Here is a 21,002-nt window from a genome sequence, read left to right on the forward strand (position 1 = left end):
GTTTCTCGATTCTCTTGAGGAGGCCAAAGCTTGCACTGTCTTTATCGATCTCTACGTACATGCGGCGTAATTGCGGCACGACGTCATTCTCCGCGGCGGCGATATCGTCGAACCTGTCTAAGTAGGTTTGCTCATCGAGAAGCGACCATTCTAGTCGGACCAGCGAGGCCATCGATGTGGTGAGGATGTCGAAAAGGTGCCGGGGACTTAGAATGCAGTTCACGCAGTACAGCTCCGACAGGTGTACGCATGCAGAGAGTGCCTGGAATACCTGTTGAGGGACAGCCATCAAGCAGCCGCTGAGACGCAGAGTCCTGACAGAACGTGCATCACAACGCTGTAGGTGTTGTAGCAGGGCAGACGCATCCGAGTGACGGCTCAACGTAAATGTTCGGCTAAGCGTCGGCATGTGCCAAACATCCCAGTGGGCCACATCGCTCTCTTGAAGGGCCTGGAGTGACTCGACGTCGAGGTAAACAACAATCCTCAGCCAAACATCGACGGGAAGAAAGAAGTATTCCGGATGGGACGAATACTCAGACATCTTCTCTCGTATGCAGCACGTCAAACACTGATGCTACGAGAATAGCTGGCTGGATCTGGAACTGTTGATCTGGCGCCCGCAGCTGGCTAGGGCAGGCAGGAAGTGCGCTGTGCTTCGACTCCAAGGTGGTTCTCAAACAGCTGGTCACCCAACACAGGTATTTGCAGCGATTACATCAGCCGATAGCTTGAGTTGCTGATAACGCGTTGAAGGGAGCGGCATCTGGCAACGTTAATATTTAAATCGCAATGAAGATACGTCGCCCCACTTGCGAACGGATCTGCTTGTAGCAACCTCGATAACAACGTTACGTCGCTTGCTTAACATGTGCTTACTACACAAAATAAAAAAACCCTGACAACAGATTTTGAATTCTAAGACGACAGGCTTGCAAGCATGCGAGCACGTAAGGCCGAACCTGTTACTCATGCTGCAGACCGTCGCCGTTTGTCGGCTACTCAGGGCTTTCCCGGTAAAGCATCAACGCGTGTCCGCTTAACGTCACACTTGTCCAGTGAGAAAGCATCCTTTGCCGGAGGCATGCTGTGTTCTGATTTCTTTAAACCCCAGTGCCTGGCAGTGACGGCTGGAAGGGGAGGAGAGCGGTAGCGGGCACCTCCCAAAATTGTGCCGAGTGCTTCCTTCAAAGTCCGACGAGCAGATTTTATTCACTGATAAGGAAACCCGGTGGTGTGACGGCCGTAAGTCGTGCACGGCTCCTCTGTTTGGCACGCTCTAGTCTGCACGTTAGGACAGTCAAGTTGTTGGACATATCAGCAGGTTCGCCGGTAACGGCGGGGTATTCCAGCGGAGGAAAGAATGAGACACTCTCCCGACCCGCGTTTGAGCTACCTTGTTACTTCAGCTGCACTCACACAGCATGAGCAGATCTTCATTAATATGATCACCGCCGATGCCATCTACACGCCAAACATCATCCGTAAATGACTTACCGGCCCTCGCTTGCATCAAGGGGCCAATATTGACGTTAGAAGTGCCTGTACTTTGGCTGTATGTGTCGTGCTGGCCTGTACAACATAGCTTGGCATTGGTCAGAGTTCCGCAAGGGACGCGACAACCTCCTCGCCACCCAAGGTTTTGCGACCGATGGGGAGAAATTTCAAGCATTGACCAGAGCCGGAGCTAACGGCATCTGGGAAGATATTGGCAAATATGCTAAGATAGGTGGCCTCTAAAAAGCAGTGTAGAGCGTGGCTAGACCACGCATGCCGTCCGTTCATTTATCAGTAGACCCATGCTTTTCCGTTTCCTAACAACCCAATTCCCGCAAACATGGCCTTGAGGCTCCCTTTCTAAATAAACAGCTCATTCATTCATTTGCTAAGAAATTAATTTAAGATCTTAGTTCCTCCACGCAATTTTCCCTCAAGATAATTTGCAAACCTCTCGTCGAGATTCGGCGAGAATTGCTTCGAAAGCATCACGTAGGTAAAAAAATGGTGAACTTTTTAACTTTGTTAAAATTAAGCCGAGTAGGAGAGCAAGCTGCCGGGCTAGCTGGTAATGCACGTTGTTTAATAGTAAGCGCAAAAAACGGACGAGGGACGGAGTAGGGGACACGAGCTCTCGTGAACGTGTTTTTGTGTCTCCTAATCCGTCCCATTCCGTTTTCTGCGGCTCCTAGTAAACAAAAAGCAGAGTTGGACGTGGGAAAGCACTGGAGGCAACACCACCTCAAAGAGAGCTGCATCAAAAGGCACAGTACGAGCAGCGCTCGTCCATCACTGCCGCGCGGTTGCTCGCATGACTCCGGCGCCGACGGCTCATGCATGTCAGGAGCGGGGACGGCGGAGCGCGCCGGCGACACAAAGTGAATAGTCCGTTTCCTGGAGCAAAAGCGGCGGGCAGCCGTAAAGAGGGAACATGTTAGAAGAGACAGGTCCGCGGCCGGTCTACGATCATCCCCCACTCATGCCAACACTCTCGTAGCCGCATTGTTTGCGCTGCGGCGGAAGTGGTGAGCGCTCGGACCGGGGGGAGGGCGGGGTCATTTCTGCTGCATGAGACAGCGAGTGGGGTGGGGAGGGTAGGGGGTTACGGTTCCTCGCGTCTACGAAGCACCTGCACAAGGCCTCCGCCGCTGGCTCGTAAAATATAAAAAGTTGATGCTTCACATATACCTCAAGCTTTTGAGCTTCGTTAGCGAACTAGCGCTTTCGCACCGTAATATTGCCTACATCAACCCCCTTCCCGACACCACTGCAAAGATCCTGGCGTCGTTCCTGGGTGTTCGTTTGATTCTACTTTGTTTCCGAGCCCAGTAACGCTGCTATGTATTTATCTTTAAAAAGTGAGCTGCTTGTCTCGTGCCCAAGTAATCCTCCAAATTGTCTTCTGAAGACGACAGTAAAATTTTTCTCTCTAGCTGATGCCTCCATAGGTGGCTGTCACTATTAACAGCTTCTCGCAGGCTGATCTGACACCAGCACTGGCGAGACAGGCCACAAAAACAGCCGGGTGGTTTCGGCACTGCATCTCTGTTCGGCCTGCATTTGCTCTGCTGTCTGCAGGCGTAATTACTGAGGATAACGCAGAAAGTGACTGGTGTGGTTCGTTGAGATTTAACGCGACCTTCCTTTTACTCCATTCCAAGCTAAGCCACCGCCGTAGATCCGTAGTTATGGTGCTCAGCTGCTTTTTTTTATTTGAACTGCCACGGTGGGACCGCACAAACAAGGGCAGAATCAGCGAATGGGAGCTCTAGTGCTAGCTCACTATAGAATTGGTTCCCTTACCTGTCGTCGTTCAGGACAGCTTGATGGAGCAAGCAGGCGAACTTCGAAGTCGCTCGCCCAAGAACAGCTACGGGGGGCGACGTCCAACCGCAGATGAAGCCGAGCGCTGGAAACATGAAGGGCTGACAGCGTCGCTCAACCTCTTCTCACACCTGCCGTTAGCGACGCCATTGTCGCGAGCGCTCTCTTTTTCTGCTCTCCAAACCGCTCGAGCTTCATCATCATCAGCATAATACTATGGAGTTGAGATTCCTGCCTCACACTGGCATTTTTGCCTTTTTTTTCTTGAAATTTTGGCACTTGACATAAATTTCAAAACGTCGGCATTAGATCTTCTTGACAGCCATCAATGAGCTCCATGACAGTTTGATAACCAATTGCTGAATTTTTACACAACTATTACCACTGGTAATTCCCCTGGAAGGCAGTTAGAGCACCTGCTATCACACTGCTGTGGCCACCCTGCCCCTACGTATAAGATGAAAGAAACAATCCAGAATATATTACACAGCCTGTAGCCTAGGATCCGTCATGTGACTATTATTCATTGTGCAGGCTTCAAGAAACCCAAGTGATATTGGCAGAGTGGTAGACTTTCTTCGCGATGTCGGAAGGTACGCTGTGAGGCTCGTTTTTCGTTTCAATTTTCCACCATTGCATTCATTTTAGGTGAATTTTCAAGTAATTCGTTGTAATGATATTGCCAAGTATTGGTTACAGGAATCCAACCATTGAGGAAGACGGCGAGAAAGTGCCTCTAAATGTCTACTGTTTCTTCGTCAGAGATGCGCCTAAAATCGACTGAATAACTCTGAGCCGGTTAAAGCAACAAGCGTGATCGGCGGTCGCAGAACAGAATGGCCGCTGCTCTCTTCCGTGCTCAATTGAAAGCTGATAGATAAGTCTTGAGATACAGCGCGCAAAGTTACAACAGTCTGGAACAAACTATAGTCGGTCCGTCTATATGCGATCAACCGAGATATTTCTGGTCGCTTATTGCATCACAAATAAAGCGATAAAGCCGCTTTTTGGCACGTTTGAAGAATTATCGAATAGTACATGATTTCCGGCAATACGGATATTGAAGAAAACAAAGGACTCTGAGAGATACTGCGCAATTGTGTATTGTTTGGGTTGGTTTTATATTGTTTAATGTCCCAAAGCCACTCGGGCTATGAGGGACGCCGCAGTGGAAGGCTTCGCAAAATTTCGCCCACCCGAAGTCCTTCAACTTGCACCGACATCCACAGTACACGGGCCTCTAGCGTATAATCATTGTCATCACCATTACTACGCCCACAACAGGGCAAATACCTCTAGCTCCTATGTCTGTCCGATCAACGCTGCCTTTTGCCAACCGTGCCCACCATATGGCCGCTAACATCCTAATCTCGATCGCCCACCTCTCTCTGCGCCCCCCCCCCCCTATACACTTCCATTCTCTTGTAATAAACTGCGTTACCCTTAACGACCAGCAGTTATCATGCGTTGCTATTACATGTCCTGGACAAGCCCATTCTTCCTCTTCGTTTCGACTAGGATGTCATTAACCCGCGTTTGTTCCCCCATCGACTCCGCCCGCTTCCAGTAGCCTAACGTTACACCTATCATTTTTTTTCCATATCCCGTAGCGTTGTTATTAACTTGAGGTGAGCACTTTCCGATAGCCTCCACGTTTCAGCCCCGTAGGTTAGTACGAGTTAGATACAGCTGTTGTATATTTTTCTCTTGAGGGATCCTGGTATACTGCAGTTCATGATCTGAGAGAACCTTCCATATGCGCTCCACCCCATTCTTAGTCTTTCTAGTTATTTACGCCTCATGATGCGGATCAGCGGTCACTAGATGCCCTAAGTAGACAGGTTCCTTTACCACTTCCAGCCGCCGCGGTGGCTCAGTGGTTATGGCGCTCGGCTGCTTGCCCAAAAGACGCTGGTTCGATCCCGGCCGTGGCGGTCGAATTTAGATGGAGGCGAAACTCTAGAGGCCCGTGTATTGTGCGATGTCGGTGCAAGTTAAAAGAACCCCAATTGATCGAAATTCCCGAATCCCTTCACTACGGCGTCCCTCATAGCCTGAGTCGCTTTGGGACGTTAAACAACCTAAAACCGTAAAACCATAAACCTTTACCACTTCCAGCATCTCGCTACCGATTGCGAACTGCAGCTCTCTTGCTAGACTACTGAATATTAGTTTGGGTTTCTGCATGGCCTTCATCGAAATGCGACCGCCGCGGCCGGGATCGAACACGCGTTTTTTGGGTCAGCAGCCGAGCCCCATAACACAAGCCGGCACGACGGCTGCGTTTGTGTCTATTTATAGCCTGCTCCTGCTACCCACTGTAAAATCTTAACTGTAAAATGTCGCCTGCGATCGCACCGGCTATGCAGTTACGGAGGGCTCAGAAAAGCCACAGTATGCTCCAGGCATTTCAGAACTCTGGCAGTAATTATTTATGTTCCGCGCCATATGCCATGAGGTGGAAACTACGTGAACTGGAGGGTTTATTCACATTTTCTGGGCTTGCGACAGTGCGAGCACGGGCTGCAGCATGAGTGAGGCAAGAGAGTTGTGCGCTGCCCTGAGTGCATGTTCACAGGCCATGCGTCTGTCTTGCTCTTCGTTGGCTTCCAGGCTTTCTTGGTGTGCTAAAGAGATGTGTCTCACTCTGCCGAAGTGGCTTCACCACGCAAAATTCTGCCATATACTCTGAAAAACTTCAAGGGGCGCTTGATCCCCGGAGATGTAATTCCAGAAGAACATCAATAAGCACAAGGCTCCTCATGGACAATAGGTGTACATTCAACACTAGCTTAAATATGTAAGCTGCATGAATGACTTCCTCTACCATCGTTCTCGAAAAATCCCTGTCCTGTGGAATTATCCGCCGTTATATTCCAACAAACTTCTAAGCTTCATCCTCCCACTGGAGTTCAGGCCAGCCCCGACAACGTTTGCATCCCTTGGTGTCCGCTGTAGTTCTTCAACCGATCACCGGCTAGCGGCTTTGGGCTATGCGGACGGCTACAGCTTAAAAATTTGCGCTTGCAGTTTAGGTTAGCTGACTGCTCCGTTCAGGCCACTAGGTACTATAGTGTAAAAGAAACCTGGAAAATATGACGCGTGGTCGTAAACAGAGGAAGTTTCAGCGATGGCCGCTTGGAGCAACACGTGGTGGCGCTGCGGTCAGAAGTGCTCTTGCGTGGAGAACATAGCTTTGTGGGCCGTATCCATCGCAACAATTCCTGAGCGGCGATTGTTCTGGCGGTCATGGTAGGCGTTAACTTGTAAATTTAACATTGTTACGTATTGAACATTTCTCCCGGTCCTCTGCATTACGATTCTTGGCGACTAATCACAGTTGTTCTGCAACACTGGTGGAAGTTTCGAAATGAAGTCTTACACTAACAGTCATTATAAAGCTCCAACCAGCGCAGTCACAATAGACAGTGTGTTTCAGCTACGACTTTATATAATTTCTGAAAATAGGCTTTTTGAGTTAGGAGAGCGCTTTTCCGGCATAAAATTATGAACGGTGTACTACATCAGAATGCCGCTCAGACCAGAATACTAGCAGTCTGGTTTATTATCATTGAAAAATTAACTTTTTAACTAACACAGTCAGCCTCCTTAATCATCAAGGGGCGTGTAGCCTACCGTAAGTATTATTCATATCAGTTTTTAGAATCAAGAAAACGCGGTTACCATCGGTGTACTACATCAGAATGCCGCTCAGACCAGAATACTAGCAGTCTGGTTTATTATTATTGAAAAATTAACTTTTTAACTAACACAGTCAGCCTCCTTAATCATCAAGGGGCGTGTAGCCCACCGTAAATATTATTCATATCAGTTTTTAGAATCAAGAAAACGCGGTTACCATCGGAGCTGTGGTCGAACAAACTTCACCTATTTCGACGAGCTTTTCCTTAGCCTGAGCTCCTTATACGCCACTTCACTCAACACAACAAAACACATAACATTTATAGTGTTAGATCGGTAGCCTTGGCGCCAAACTATAAAGCCAAGTGGGCTGTTGCAAATTCGCGCGCAAACTTGGGTTCACGCGAAAAGAAAACCGCAACACGTTGCATGGGCGCGCGACAGCCCAACCACGAGCAAAAAGTGGAAAAACGCCGCCTTCACGAGCATGCTGTCTACACAGTCTCTGCGAGCACGATTTCTACGCAGCAATCGGATACAGGCACAAAAAGCAGCCAAATTGAACTGCGGAAAAGCAGTTTACATGCGCGCCGGAAACATACTGAGATGATTATCTCGCACAACCCGGCTAACGTTTTGCGGCGCTGGAGATTGTCTCAGCCAGGCTCTCCGTCATTCGTGCTAAGTGTGCTAGCGGCTGTACGTTCTAAAACAATCACGAGCGATCTACTGCACACAGAGCAAGTTTATTACTCTTTGACGCACTCCAGTACAACAGTGTAAGCAATTCGGAAAAAAACAACTCAGATCAACCCAATACGGCGATAAAGAGCCATGGAGAAAAGTCGAAACTGGCTCTTACAGCCAAGTCATCATGAACAAATTACGTAAATACAAATAAGTAACACTCCAACGCTCAAAGTGTCACTCTGCACATAGAAGACTAGAACAGGAGATGAGAGGGGCCAGGGTTTTACGCCAACGACGTCGATTCTGGCCTGGCATCTGGTATGACAACAAACGCCACTTCGCCTTCTGTTGCTAACTGGTCAGACAAGCATTTCGATATAACAAGGCGCAGGTTCTGCAGCGTCGGACTCATAGCCCGAGTAGGGATTCGAAGAACTTCACCAGGGCATTCCCCGAGCCATACAACAGATATTGTTGCGGCCAATTACACTGGACTATTAAACGGGCAGCGTTGACACCTGGCTCCCCTCCGGCGCGAACTTGAAACGCCCCTTGCACGAGCCGCCAGATTGTACGAGCAAACGCAACCTCAAAAATACATTGAGTTTCTTGTGCACCAGAAATTGTGCACTGCTCATTAGATATACGCTGGAGGATAGGAATGTTGCTGTACTCCCTCTCGCACCTCAACGTTGTTACAGTCACCCCCTCCATTCAGTCCTGCTGTGGTTTGCTCCTCCAATAAGAGCGAAGTAAATACTGCGTCTTCCCTTTCATCAGGAATAATTATTCCAGCGCACGCTATTTTAACCTGCCTGGGAAGATCCTGAACGAGCTAGGCATGTTTTTTCTCTGATATAAGCCACGAACACCTCCGAAATGCCGGTCCGCAAGCATTCTTGAATCTTTGGAAAGTATTGCCTATTCGCCCATACGCCACAAATATCGATCCTCGCAGGGAAGAAATTGACTATAAGGCCGAACAAAATAAGCGATCAAAAAGCAGACTTAAAAAATAGGCAACAAAGCTGTTGCTGTATAGTTTCAATTTATAATGCAATGAGCAATAAAATAATGACCCACGAGATAAAGCAGTGTCAATAGTTCACACAGTGAAAACCACTGTGCAAGGCTTGAGAGAGCTTCCAAATATAGTTGCGATAAACTACAGCACAGCGGTAACACACGCCAGCTCACCTCGTGTTGACAATACACAACATACGCAAAGAAACTACATGGCACACCGGAAGGATACGCCCCCTTCGTCAAAAATTAAAACACCATGGTTCGTAAAAGCCACGCATGATAAAAAATCGCTGGGCGATATTTAACGCACAGGGCCTAAATAGGGCGAGATCCCGACACATGACATGCAATAAAGGAGTGAAACATCGTCCAGGCACTGGCACGGTACGATAGATGGTGCCGCTAATGGTGAGTCAACCAAACCTAATGGTGCAGCAACGCAAAAAAATCCGAACAGCGGTGATAGCCAAAATCCCTCAATAATAGAGATAAGGCTATTCGTGCAGCCATATCTCGTAAGAGTAGTCAAGTTGTGCCGAAAGTAAAGCGCACCGCTGTCCCCAGTTACATACACATGCAAATCAGCATGATATAGATACACAAAAAGCTAAACATGTATTTCCCCCAGCACGGCTGTACTGTCAAAAAGTGCTGTTCTTTAGTGCCGTGGTTTTTTCAATCTGATGAACGTCGTCATACTGCAGTCTGGTGAGCACGGTGCATTTGAAACAAAGGTACCGTCCTCGATGTCCTCCCTTTCACCCGTGCAGCTGAGTCGCCAACATCGAATCCAAGTCAAACGGTGCTCATAGCCGTTAACTAAGAAGTGCGCATGGACAGTTTCAAGTAGCGGTAGGCGCCTTGACAGCTCAGAAATTGACTCCTGAGCGCATTCACTTGGTTCGCCGCTTGAAACCATACACGGTGTCCGTAGACGCAACATGCCTGCGGTGAATAGTTTGGTGCATACCGCACTCAGGGCCACGTTGGGAGTGCACAAAGTAAGTGAACGCAAGTGCTCACTTGAACTGAACCATGCGACGAACGATCGGCCATTGCAGCATTTCATGCTCTTCTTTGGCCAGGACAGACGCAGATGCATCAAGTTACACTCATCCAAGAATCTGTAGCACCGAAGGCCGTACAAATAAAACAGCGTAAGCCGTTGCAGCCTTGTTCCACGGTTCAAAGCGGAGAACGTGTCTCTGTTTATAGCAGTAAAGCTCAGAGAACACACAGGGCATTCTGAACGAGCAGAGCTATTGCCGTCACAGCCGCGCACGTCAAGCTCTTCCAGCATGGCACAACAAGCGGCGAGGTGCTGGAGAGAGGCGGTGGTTTGCAGGCTGCACTTCTGAAGGGCGATGGCTCTTAACAGAGAAAGGGCTTGCGATGCGAATATTTCGCACAAATCCGTACCACACTTGAAATGAACCAAGCTCAGGTTGAGCTCCGTCAGGTTGTTGCATGCGAGGAGAAACGTGCTCAAAGGCGGAGAGCATGCCGAGTTCACGTAATGGCTTCGACATCCTACGCCATTCAGCCCAGAGGCGGGAAGGAAGATGATTGTCAGCGACTGCAGCCGGCGCAGCCACGGTCGATCGGCCACTTCTGCCAGCTGCGTTCCTGCGTCGAGGCAACATACGACGCAGAAAATCAGCTCCTTCTCCGGAATTGATAGCCGTGCCGAAGCGATGACTTCTTTCAACAGTACGCATGTGCAATCAACAACCGGGTGCTTGTGATAAGTGTTGTGTTGTGTTGGGTATTATGGCACATAGGCAGCTAAGGCTATCATGCGCCAAGCACAAGGTATAGAACTGCTTTTCTACAGAATGTTTTGGAGTATGAAAAAGGGGCGATGGTGCAGATGATTTAAAAAGATTGTACTGCCTAGTAATAAAAGAAGGGAAGAAATTTGGAAATGGCTAATGGTAAAAGCCTTAAAAAAGGTCAGGCAGCCTTAGCGGCTTTCCTTGGCTAGCAAGGATCGTGAGGCTCCCAATGAATCAAATAAACAGCCTATGCCTACTTCTCAAGAATGAGAAAGTGGCTGAGGTTTATCATGTATAAAAGCGATCCAGTGGTTAAAAAAAATTACAGCTTTTCAAGTATGCCTGCTGCTTTTAAAATCTAAAAATGGAAGGTATGTTAACAATGGCATTATCAGCTAAAAACAATGTAGGGTGGAAAGGAATGCATTCATGATAAAATTGAGTGAAATACTTTTTTCTTAATTTTTCTAGTTTCATACATGAGGATAAAATGTGGTTAACCGCAAGTTCATCTCCGCATTCTTCGCAAACAGGTTTATCTTGTTTTGTTAGCAGGAAGTTGTGCGTAAGGTGCGTGTAGCCTATTTTGAGACGGCATAAAGTCACTTCTTTAAAACATTCTTGGTGCACACATGACTTAAATTCACCTAAAATCGGCTTTACTAAGTGTAGTTTATTATTCAATTCGCTGTTCCAAGCCGATTGCCATTTTTTCCTTAACTTCCTTTATACTAATTTCATGCAGTCCTTCACGGGTATATTTATTTTTTTTTATTTCCTTGCCGCGAGCTTGAGCAGCACAGAAATCTGCTCGCTCATTGCCTTTTATGCCGACATGACTCGGGACCCAGCAGAGTTTAATGTTTTGTCTTCTAGCTGTGGCTGTTACTATGTTGTGTATAATGTCACCAAGTATAGGAGTGATTGCGTTTCTAGAGTGGAGGGCTGTAAGTATACTTAAAGAGTCTGTGTAAGTAAAAGCGTTTTTGAGGTTCTCGCCGAGTATTTTTTCTACGGTCACATATACTGCGTAACATTCTGCAGTGAAGATGGATGCGCACTGTGGAGCCGCCGCGGTGGCTGAGTGGTTATGGCGCTAGGCTGCTGGCCCGAAAGACGCGGGTTCGATCCCGGCCGCGGCGGTCGAATTTCAATGGAGGCGAAATTCTAGAGGCACGTGTGCTGTGCGATGTCAGTGCACGTTAAAGAACCCCAGGTGGTCGAAATCTCCGGAGCCCTTCACTACGGCGTCTCTCATAGCCTGAGTCGCTTTGGGACGTTAAACCCCCTAAAACGAAACGAAAACGAAACGGATGCGCACGGTGGAAATCGTATTGTTGTCTCCGAATTTCCTCGCACCACTGCACTTCCTACATAAGTATCCGTTTTCGAACCGTCAGTATAAAAGGCTGTGAAACCGTTGTATTTTTCCTCAAGTGCCAGAAATTCTTGTACTATATGGTGTTGTGGAGTTTGCTTTTTGCGGAACTGTGTGAGAGTGAAATCGCACAATGTAGGAAAATCGTACCATGGAGGCAGTGGACCTCGTCTTTGCGCAATGCTGGGTAATGTGTTCAGTACGCCGAGATTCTGGCAGATCTCTTCAAAGCGTAAGAGCAGTGGCCTGGTGGTTTGCGGTTTGTTGTTAAAGATTGTTCTGGATGAACACTTTGAAACTATTTCATAACAGATGTGTTTTGGAAGGGAACGGATTTTTAGGACGTACGAGCATGTAAGCATGCTTCTTCTATTTGTAAGTGCTGGTTCGTTTGTTTCGACATAAAGACTGTTTATGGGCGACGTCCTGTAAGCGCAAGTGGAAAGACGCAACCCCAAATAATGCACTGGATCTAGTCGTTTCAAGTAGGATGACCTTGCAGAACCATACACCAGGCAACCATAGTCTAAGCAGGACCGTACCACAGAGCGATAGATGTGTAGAGGGCTTGCCCTGTCAGAACCCCAGTGTTTGTGTGAAAGAACTTTGAGTATATTCAGCGATCGAGAAGTTTTCTTTTTCAACGCATTTATGTGAGGTAGAAGAGTTAGTTTTCGGTCAAATGTTATGCCTAAGAATTTGTGTTCAGTTTTTAAAGGTAACTGGGTTTCGTTTAGGTGTAATGTGGCATCTGTCTGTAGACCCCGTTTCAGTGAAAAAAGTAAGGCCACTGTTTTCTGTGGAGAGAACTGGAAACCATTCCTGTCTGCCCATGTTGCCAGTTTATTTATTGTTAGCTGTATTTGTCTTTCGCAAGTGGATATGTTTGAGGATGTACATGCTATCTGAAGATCGTCAACATAAACAGAATACATAATGGACCTTGGGATTATTTTCCTAATAGAATTCATTTTTACGACAAACAGAGTTGTACTTAAAATACATCCTTGGGGTACCCCATTTTCCTGAATACAATTCTTTGAAAAAGTTGAGCCTAGGCGCACATGGAATGAGCGATTGGATAAAAAGTCTTTTATGCAATTTAACATCCTGCCACGGACGCCAAGCTCAGCAAGGTCTTGCAGAATCCCAAACCTCCAGGTTGTGTCGTATGCCTTTTCTAAGTCAAAAAAGACTGCAAGACAGTGTTGTCTGTGTACAAACGCATGTCTGACAGTATTTTCAAGGCGGACTAGGTGATCTGTGGTGCAGCATGCTTTTTAAAACCACATTGATGGCTGTCGAAAAGTTCACGGGATTGAAGGACAAAAGTTAATCTTATGTTTAGGACACTTTCAAAGGACTTGGCGAGGCAACTGGTAAGGGCTATGGGTTTATAACTGTTCGGAGAGGTTGGTGGCTTCCCGGGTTTAAGAAACGGCACAATAATAGCTTCTTTCCAAATTTTCTGTATTTTTCTTGATACCCAAACTTTGTTAAAAAACTTTAGAAGTGCCGCTACGGCAGGTTCAGAAAGATGGGCTAGCATTTGGTAATGTATTTGGTCTGGGCCGGGGACAGTATGTTTACCGGCAAAAAGTACTGTTTGGATTTCTTGTATTGTAATTAAACTATTGTACGGTTAGTTTGTACCGCAACCTGTCGGCAGTCTTTGTTTCTCTGCTGTTTTTTTTGGTATTTTAAAAATGAATCGCTGTAGTGTAATGAGCTGGAAACTTCGGAAAAATATTCGCCTAAAATATCTGCCTGTTGTTCTAGACTAGTCTGTACACCGGGAGCGGTAAGAAGGGGGACTGTGAACGGAGAGTAGTTGCCTTTTAGCTTTCTGACCTTCTCCCACATTTGTTTTGATGTGGTTGAGTTGTTTATCGACGACACGTAACTTTTGCAAGATTTTTCGGCACTACGACGTATATAACGAGCTTTTGCTCTCGCCTTTTAAATTTTATAAAATTCTCCTGTGTAGGGTATCTGCGAAAAATTCCCCAGGCTTTGGTTTGTTTTTTTTCTGCTTCTTTACATTCTTTTGCGTACCAGTTTTTGTGATTTTGTTTTACTATTCCAGAGGATTGAGGAATAGCTTGGCGTGCAGCGGCAATAATACAGTTTGTGAGAAATTCGTTTAGTTCGTCTACACACACGTCGTCAGAAACTATTCTATCTAGGCTGGCTTTTTCACGGAAGAGTGCCTAGTCGGCTAAGTCTAGTTTCCATCGTTGTGGTTTAGTTGGGATTACTTCGGGTGAATGTGCTGAGCTAATTAGTATGGGCAGATGATCACTTCTATATGGGTTATCTAAGACATCCCAATTAAAATCTCTAAAAATCGAGGACGAACTAAAAGACAAATCTATGCAACTGACCTTTCCTGAGCTACAATAGGTTTGTTTGCCAGTGTTCAGGAGGCAAAGGTTGTTGGAGGGTATAAAATCCTTAATCAGTTGGCCTCTAGTGTCGGTTTTGTTAGTGCCCCAAAAACTGGAGTGGGCGTTAAAATCTCCGACCATCAAAAACGGTTCTGGTAGTTGCACTAAAAGGTCTTGTAAGTCTTGGAGTGTTATATTATGATGTGGATCTTTATAAACGCAGCACACTGTGTGTGTTTTAAATGTGTGCAGGATGGCCGCCACAGCTTCTAATTTGGTTTTAAGCTTGTGTTCTCGGGCTGCGATCCCACTGTTAACAATGATGGCTACGCCACCCGAAAGCCGGCTCGCCTGCTCTCAGTCACGGCGGAAGACTTTATAGTGTTTTAGAATGTTTTCGTGTCTACTGCCTAAATTTGTCTCCTGTAAACACAAGGCGACAGGTGAGTATGTGGCTAATATGTCTTTTATGTCGCTTAGGTTATGTAAGAGTCCCCTACAGTTCTAGTGTATAAAAGCCATCTTGTATTATGTGGGTACTGAAAGGAACTCGGTTGGGTTTTCAGTCGCCCTCATTCGGGCCTTTTCTTTATTTTTTTTCGGTCTATGGAGCCCCGCCGCCCTTCCGACGTCGACGCCTTAGGACTACTTTGACTTGTGTCCATCGTGTCCATCGCATCCTCCGACACGCTGGACTAACGTGCGAGCCGCGCGTTTGTTTTCATGTTCGGCCTCTCCGTGTGGGGAGGGACCTTGGGGCCCGCGGACCTGGAGGCCCGCGCGTCCTGTTTTGTAGGTGGTGGCGCAGCGCTAGCTGCTGCCCCCTTGGGCACGGGTGGCCCCGCTACAGGTTCACTGCGTGTGGCCTGAGTGGGAGCCGAAAGCGGCTGTGGTGCTGTGCCCCTTTGCACCACATCGGAGAAAGTAGGTTTGTGTATCGAACCTACCCTCTTCCGCGCTTCCCTAAATGTTATGTTTTCTTTGACTTTGATTGTGACAATCTCCTTTTCTTGTTTCCAAACTGGACATGCGCGTGAGTATGCAGGATGGCTGCCCTCACAATTTACACATTGGTGTGGTTCAACCGCACAGTTTTCAGAATCGTGTTCATGGGAAGAGCATTTAGCACATGTGAGTTCGCCCCGGCAACTCTGAGAGCTGTGGCCGTAACGTTGGCATTTGAAGCAGCGTCGTGGGTTTGGTATGTACTCTCTTAGTTGGAGCTTTATGTAGCCTATTTCTACGCTTAGTCGGGGAGGATACTAGATGCAAATGTCAGGACAAAGTGCTTTGTGGGGATTTCTTTATTATCTTGTCTCATTTTTATCCTGTACACGTTGGTCACGTTTTGCTCCTTCAAACCTTCCAGAAGTTCTTCATCAGTTACATATTTGAGGTCATCATCTGAGATAACTCCCCGAACAGTATTCAAAGATCGGTGTGTGCTGATTGTGGCCGGTATATCTCCAAATTACTTCACTTCTGATAATTTCTCTTGTTGGTGGTTGTATAAAACTTCTAAAAGAAGGTCTCCGTTTGCTAGTTTTTTGATCTTGTACCCTTCTCCTATGGCACTTATTAAACTCTTGGTAACAATGAATGGTGACACTTGTCTAGCAGTCTGTTCCTCGTGTTCGCTGTGAACAACGTGGAATCGAGGGAAGCTTGTAGCGTTTTTTTTAAGAATTTATATGTCTCTGTGCGCCCTCTTTTTTGAGGGAGATCGGGTTGAAAAAAATGAGAAGCCTTGGAATGTGTTCTTTGTTCGGCAATGGTGGCAGCCACCCACCATGGAGCCCTACATGGGGACGGTACCGGTGCCTTTAAAAAGCCCTGTCCACGCCAGTTGTACACCATCACTATAACCAAATATGGCGTAACAAAGGTTTCTCAGCCACACAAGGTTAACCCTCGCCGCCAGGAAAAAAGGAAAAAACCAAGAAGTGAGTAGGAGACAGGAGAGTTGTGAGAAAGGGGTAGGAAAGTGAAAGATGAAGTGGAGAATAGGATAAGGCGACTGCCGATTTCCCCCGGTCGGGTCAGGCCGAAGGTGCCGTCTACAGGAAGCTGGGGCCAAAGTGGTGTGTTGCCTCCGCCGAGGGGCCTTAAAGGTCCAAACGCTCGGCATCGGCTCAACCACCAGGATCCCCTTTTCCCCGGACACGGCGATGCCACGCACGGCGAAACGTGGGTGCTCGGGTCCGTAGTGATGCACTGTTCACCATCATCCCCTTGCAGGGATGTCCCTGCGGATGCTCGGGAACCCGCGGTGTCGCCACACACCGTCGCGACGCCTGCAGGCTGCAGGCGCCCCCCTGCGGGGGCTTCTAATATGCAATACATGCATCACAAGAATGCACCACATTATACAAATAAATGGTTTCGTTTGGTTTATGGGGGTTTAGCGTCTCAAACAGCTCAGGCTATGAGGGACGCCGTAGTGAAGGGCCCCGAAAATTTCGACCACCTGGGCTTCTTTAATGTGGACTGACATCGCACAGTAAACGGGCCGCTAGAATTTCGCCTCCATATAGAAACGCGACCGCCGCGGCCGGGTTCGCACCCGCGCCTTTCGGGTGAGCAGCCGAGCGCCATATCCACTGAGTCAACGCGGCAGCTAGAAATAAATGTTCAAAATAATGGTCTGGCTTGTTTGTTTAGAATCATTCCTGCGGCAGGTTGTGTGCTCTCAATCATCCCGACATGCTGATCTGTACAGCACAATGGAAGAAATTATATAAGGGCAGCAGAAAAAAAAATTTGCGGTGGTTTATCTCTGGTTAAACCTAAAGTGACGCGATAGCTACAGCTGGCCGAGTGGAACTTGGTCAGGTTACCAACCACGTGACGAACCACGTGATAAGCCACGGCTCCGCTCCGCCAGCAGCTGCTCCGAACCACGTGACCAACCACGTGACAGCGTGCGGCGCCGCCACGCTGATGGCTCGAAATGCTACCGTAATGTAGCTATCGCTGAAAAAATATCCAAAGCATCTCTACATACGTGCTTTACAACCTTGCGGCCATCCCGTTCTTTAAAGGTAATCTTGATCATTTTTATTTGGTTTCATGGCGTTCAAAGACAGAACGCGACTCAGGCTATGGGGAAAGCTGTAGCGAAGGACTGCGGATAATATCGACTACCTGGTGTTCTTAACCGAGCACCGACATCACATAGTACACGAGCCTCTAGCATTTCGCCTCCAGAAAAATGCGACCGCCGAAGCCGGGACCGAGCCTGCGTTTTTCAGGTCGCCAGAAGAACACGATAACCACTGAGTCATCGCGTTGGCTTCATCTTTTCATTAAATACACATGACAAATACTAAATGGATTTCTCAAAACTTTGTAAAAAGGACCCATAATCCTTGGAGAACTCTCCCACTGCACTGAATACCTACTGTCAATACAGATCTCTGTATGGCATTCCTTTTACATTGGAACAGAACACTCCGAAGAATTGCCACATATCAGCACTGGCTCAATACGAGCTGTTGAAAGTGACACCTCCATAAAATCCACATTCAAGACTCCTTACACACAGGGATCCCAACAAGAGAATACTGCAGCATATATACTCTTATACCCGCTATTAAAAAAAGTTCTGCAAAATACTCTGCGTGAAGGCTAGTACGTACATCGATAATCAAACAAGCGCAAGCCATACAAAACCTACCAGGACGTCTGCGAACCAGTTCGCCACTGTTTTGAGCCCATAAATTGAAGAACAAATAGGCAACAGCATTGCCATACAACAGCGCGCGCTCGTTGAAACAAGCGGGTTGAATCGCTTCCATGCAAGCAACACGTCATGGCTACAGCTGCGCCGTTTCAAAAGCAGAGGCGAACTTGAAACACAGGGATTACTTTCACGATGAAACACCGTCGCAGATTCGCTTAGGTTATCCTTCAATTGCAGATCGAACGCAGCAGTAAGGACGTCGTTCTTGCATGCAGGTACGCTAACCTAACGCTGCTAGAAATATCAAGGAAATTCACAAACGCGCTCAAAGTAGAAACTACTTCAATGAGACAATTAACTTCTTCATCAACAAATGAAGTCATAACACAGCGCGAGCCAAAGTGCATTCGTTTGGGCAAATAAGCGCCGAGTTAAATTGGCGTTTTCGTAATGAAGCAGTCCTAGATCAGAAACGCATTCGCTGCTTCTCGCACAAATCCTTTCGCTGAACTTTGTGCCCCCGTGAACGGGGTTCATGTCGGGCCTCTCGGGACGAAATGTAAGCCTTTTCTCGCCGAGGCGACCTTTACTCGAAACCAGGGCAAGTCGCAGATCGAGGTCCTCACTAGGTACATAGATATAGATAGACAGATAAAGAGGAGGAGGGAAAGGCAAGTATGATAACCAGAAAGGGGCTCCGGTTGGCTACCCTGCACTGGGGAAGAGGGATTAGGGGACTAAAAGGAGGAAGAGAGAAGAGAAAAAAGGCATAACACATACACACGCACAACGCTGTCACAATTTGTCACTCAATCCAGTCGCTCTCAAGTAAGCAAAGAGTGCCTTGTATGCCTTGAGGGCAGTCGACTGCTGTGGCCACGGACCGAGGATCTTTTGCTCTGTTAATGGGCGAGGATCGAGGCGGTCCAGGGCACAACACAGTGTATGTCTTGCACTCGCAAATGCAGGGAACTCACAGAGAAGATGAGCGATGGTCTCCTCACAACCACAGCTCTCACAGGCAGGGCTCTCGGCCATCCTCATCCGGAAAGCATAGTAATTGGTAAATGCAACACCGATCCATAAACGGCATAACAGCGTCGCGTCGCGACGTTCTAAGTTACGTACATAAATGACACCCTATGGGAGGCGGGAGAACTCCCTGCAGAGTGGAAACACTCCGAAATCGTGACTATCCCAAAACCAGGCAAACCACCAAGCCTGGAAGCATTACGACCCATCTCCCTCACCTCTTGCCTGGGTAAACTATACGAGCGCGTTATCCAGACTCGCCTCCAAAACTACATAGAGGACAACAACCTCTTTCCACCCACTATGATCGAATTCAGGAAATGTCTTTCTACGCAAGACCCTTTCCTCCTTCTCAAGGAAGAAGTACTCAGTAACATCCCGAGAGGCGGCGAGCACCTAATTATGGCACTTGATCTGAAAGGAGCTTTTGACAACATCTCTCACGACGCCATCTTGAAAGAGCTCAACGCCCTCGATTGCGTACCCAAGACCTTCAACTACATCAAAAACTTTCTCAGCAACCGCACGGCCACGATTGGCATGGGAGATGTCCGCTCCAGCACAGAGCAGACACCCACCAAAGGCACTCCCCAAGGCTCTATCATCTCTCCTCTCCTCTTCAATATAGCTATGATCGGCATGGCAAAAGCACTCGAGGCTATTGAAGGCATCGGCTATACTATCCACACCGATGGTATTACCATTTGGTCCACCTGGGTTCCCTTGCCGACAAAGAAAACACCCTACAAGAGGCAGTCAATTGCGTAGAAAGACAAGCAGCAAATTGCGGCCTCCGCTGCGCACCCGACTAATCCAAAATTATCCGCATTCAGGGCTATGCCTACAAATCTCCCGGTGACATCGAGGTTTACCTCGAAGGCACCAGAATAAAGGAAGTCCCTCTTATCTGCATCCTGGGCCTTTGGCTTCAGAGCGACAGGAAAGCCAACCACACGTTACAGCGTCTCCGGACAACTGCCCTCCAGATCTCCCACATGATTCGGCGCATCACCCGCATCCGAAAAGGCATGAGAGCGGACGATGCAATTCGACTGATACAGGCTCTAGTTATGAGCCCCCTGTCATACGGTCTCCCATTCCTACCACTTCTTGGGAATGAGCGAGACAAAGCAGATGTCATCATCCGTACCGCCTAAAAACGTGCGTTAGGCCTCCCGATGTACACGGCCAACTGCCACCTCGAGGACCTGGGACTGACAAACACAATAGAAGAAATTCGAGAAGCCGTCCTAGCATCGCAAAAGGAACGCCTCCTCACCACCAAAGCTGGACGCGCAATCTTGGAAAGAGTGAGTTCCCCGGCTGACATAAGCGCCGTCCAGGACAACCGAGACCTACCCTCAACTCTGCGAACTCGCGTGTATGTAGCTCCACTCCCGAAGAACATGCACTCGGACTCACAAAAGGGACGACGAAAGGCGCGAGTGGACTATCTGCGCCGCACACATCGACAGGCACAAAATGCTGTATACGTCGACGCAGCCATGTACCCCGATTCAACAAACGCGGTGGCGGTCGTCTTGGACACCAATTTCAAGGAAATTGCCAGCGCCTCCCTACGAACTGCTCTCCCACAGTAGCAGAAACTGCTGCAATTGCCCTCGCCATCCAGCACGGCGATGCGACGGGAAATGAGCTAAAATTACCGACTCCCAGTCGGCGTGTCGCCTCTTCCTCTCTGGCAGACTTCCACACTCCGTCGCTCCCATTCTGACTATTCCACAAGTTCAAAATTTTACATGCAAGCACCAAATCACTTGGACTCCTGGGCACGATGGTCTCGAAGAAACGAGACCGTGGACAGTCTAGCTCGAGGATATACTAACAGAGCGACTAACCTCTCCGACCTCACCCCTCTCCCCTCTACGTACGGCGAGCGCCTCCTCCTTCTCCGAGCACAAAGACAAGTCTATCCCCCACCACACCGTAAGCTAACGGCGGCAGAGGCGAAGGAATGGCGACAACTACAGACGAACACCTTTCCTAACCTACACAAGTACCACATCATCTTCCCCGACAGATATGAAGCATCTGCCCCTGGTGTGGCG

General features: G+C 48.0%; 1 protein-coding gene across 1 annotated transcript in view; it reads right to left on the reverse strand.

Annotated features, from left to right (window-relative positions):
• The window catches only part of LOC144101480 (uncharacterized), a 252,786-nt gene that overhangs the window by 230,690 nt on the left and 1,094 nt on the right, over positions 1 to 21,002 (reverse strand). Inside the window, exon 2 of the mRNA XM_077634661.1 lies at positions 3,301 to 3,406. The gene's annotated coding sequence lies outside the window, so the exon portion shown is untranslated. The remainder of the gene's footprint in view (positions 1 to 3,300; positions 3,407 to 21,002) is intronic.

The sequence above is a fragment of the Amblyomma americanum genome, chromosome 8 (assembly GCF_052857255.1).
Source record: "Amblyomma americanum isolate KBUSLIRL-KWMA chromosome 8, ASM5285725v1, whole genome shotgun sequence".
Lineage (NCBI taxonomy): Eukaryota > Metazoa > Arthropoda > Arachnida > Ixodida > Ixodidae > Amblyomma > Amblyomma americanum.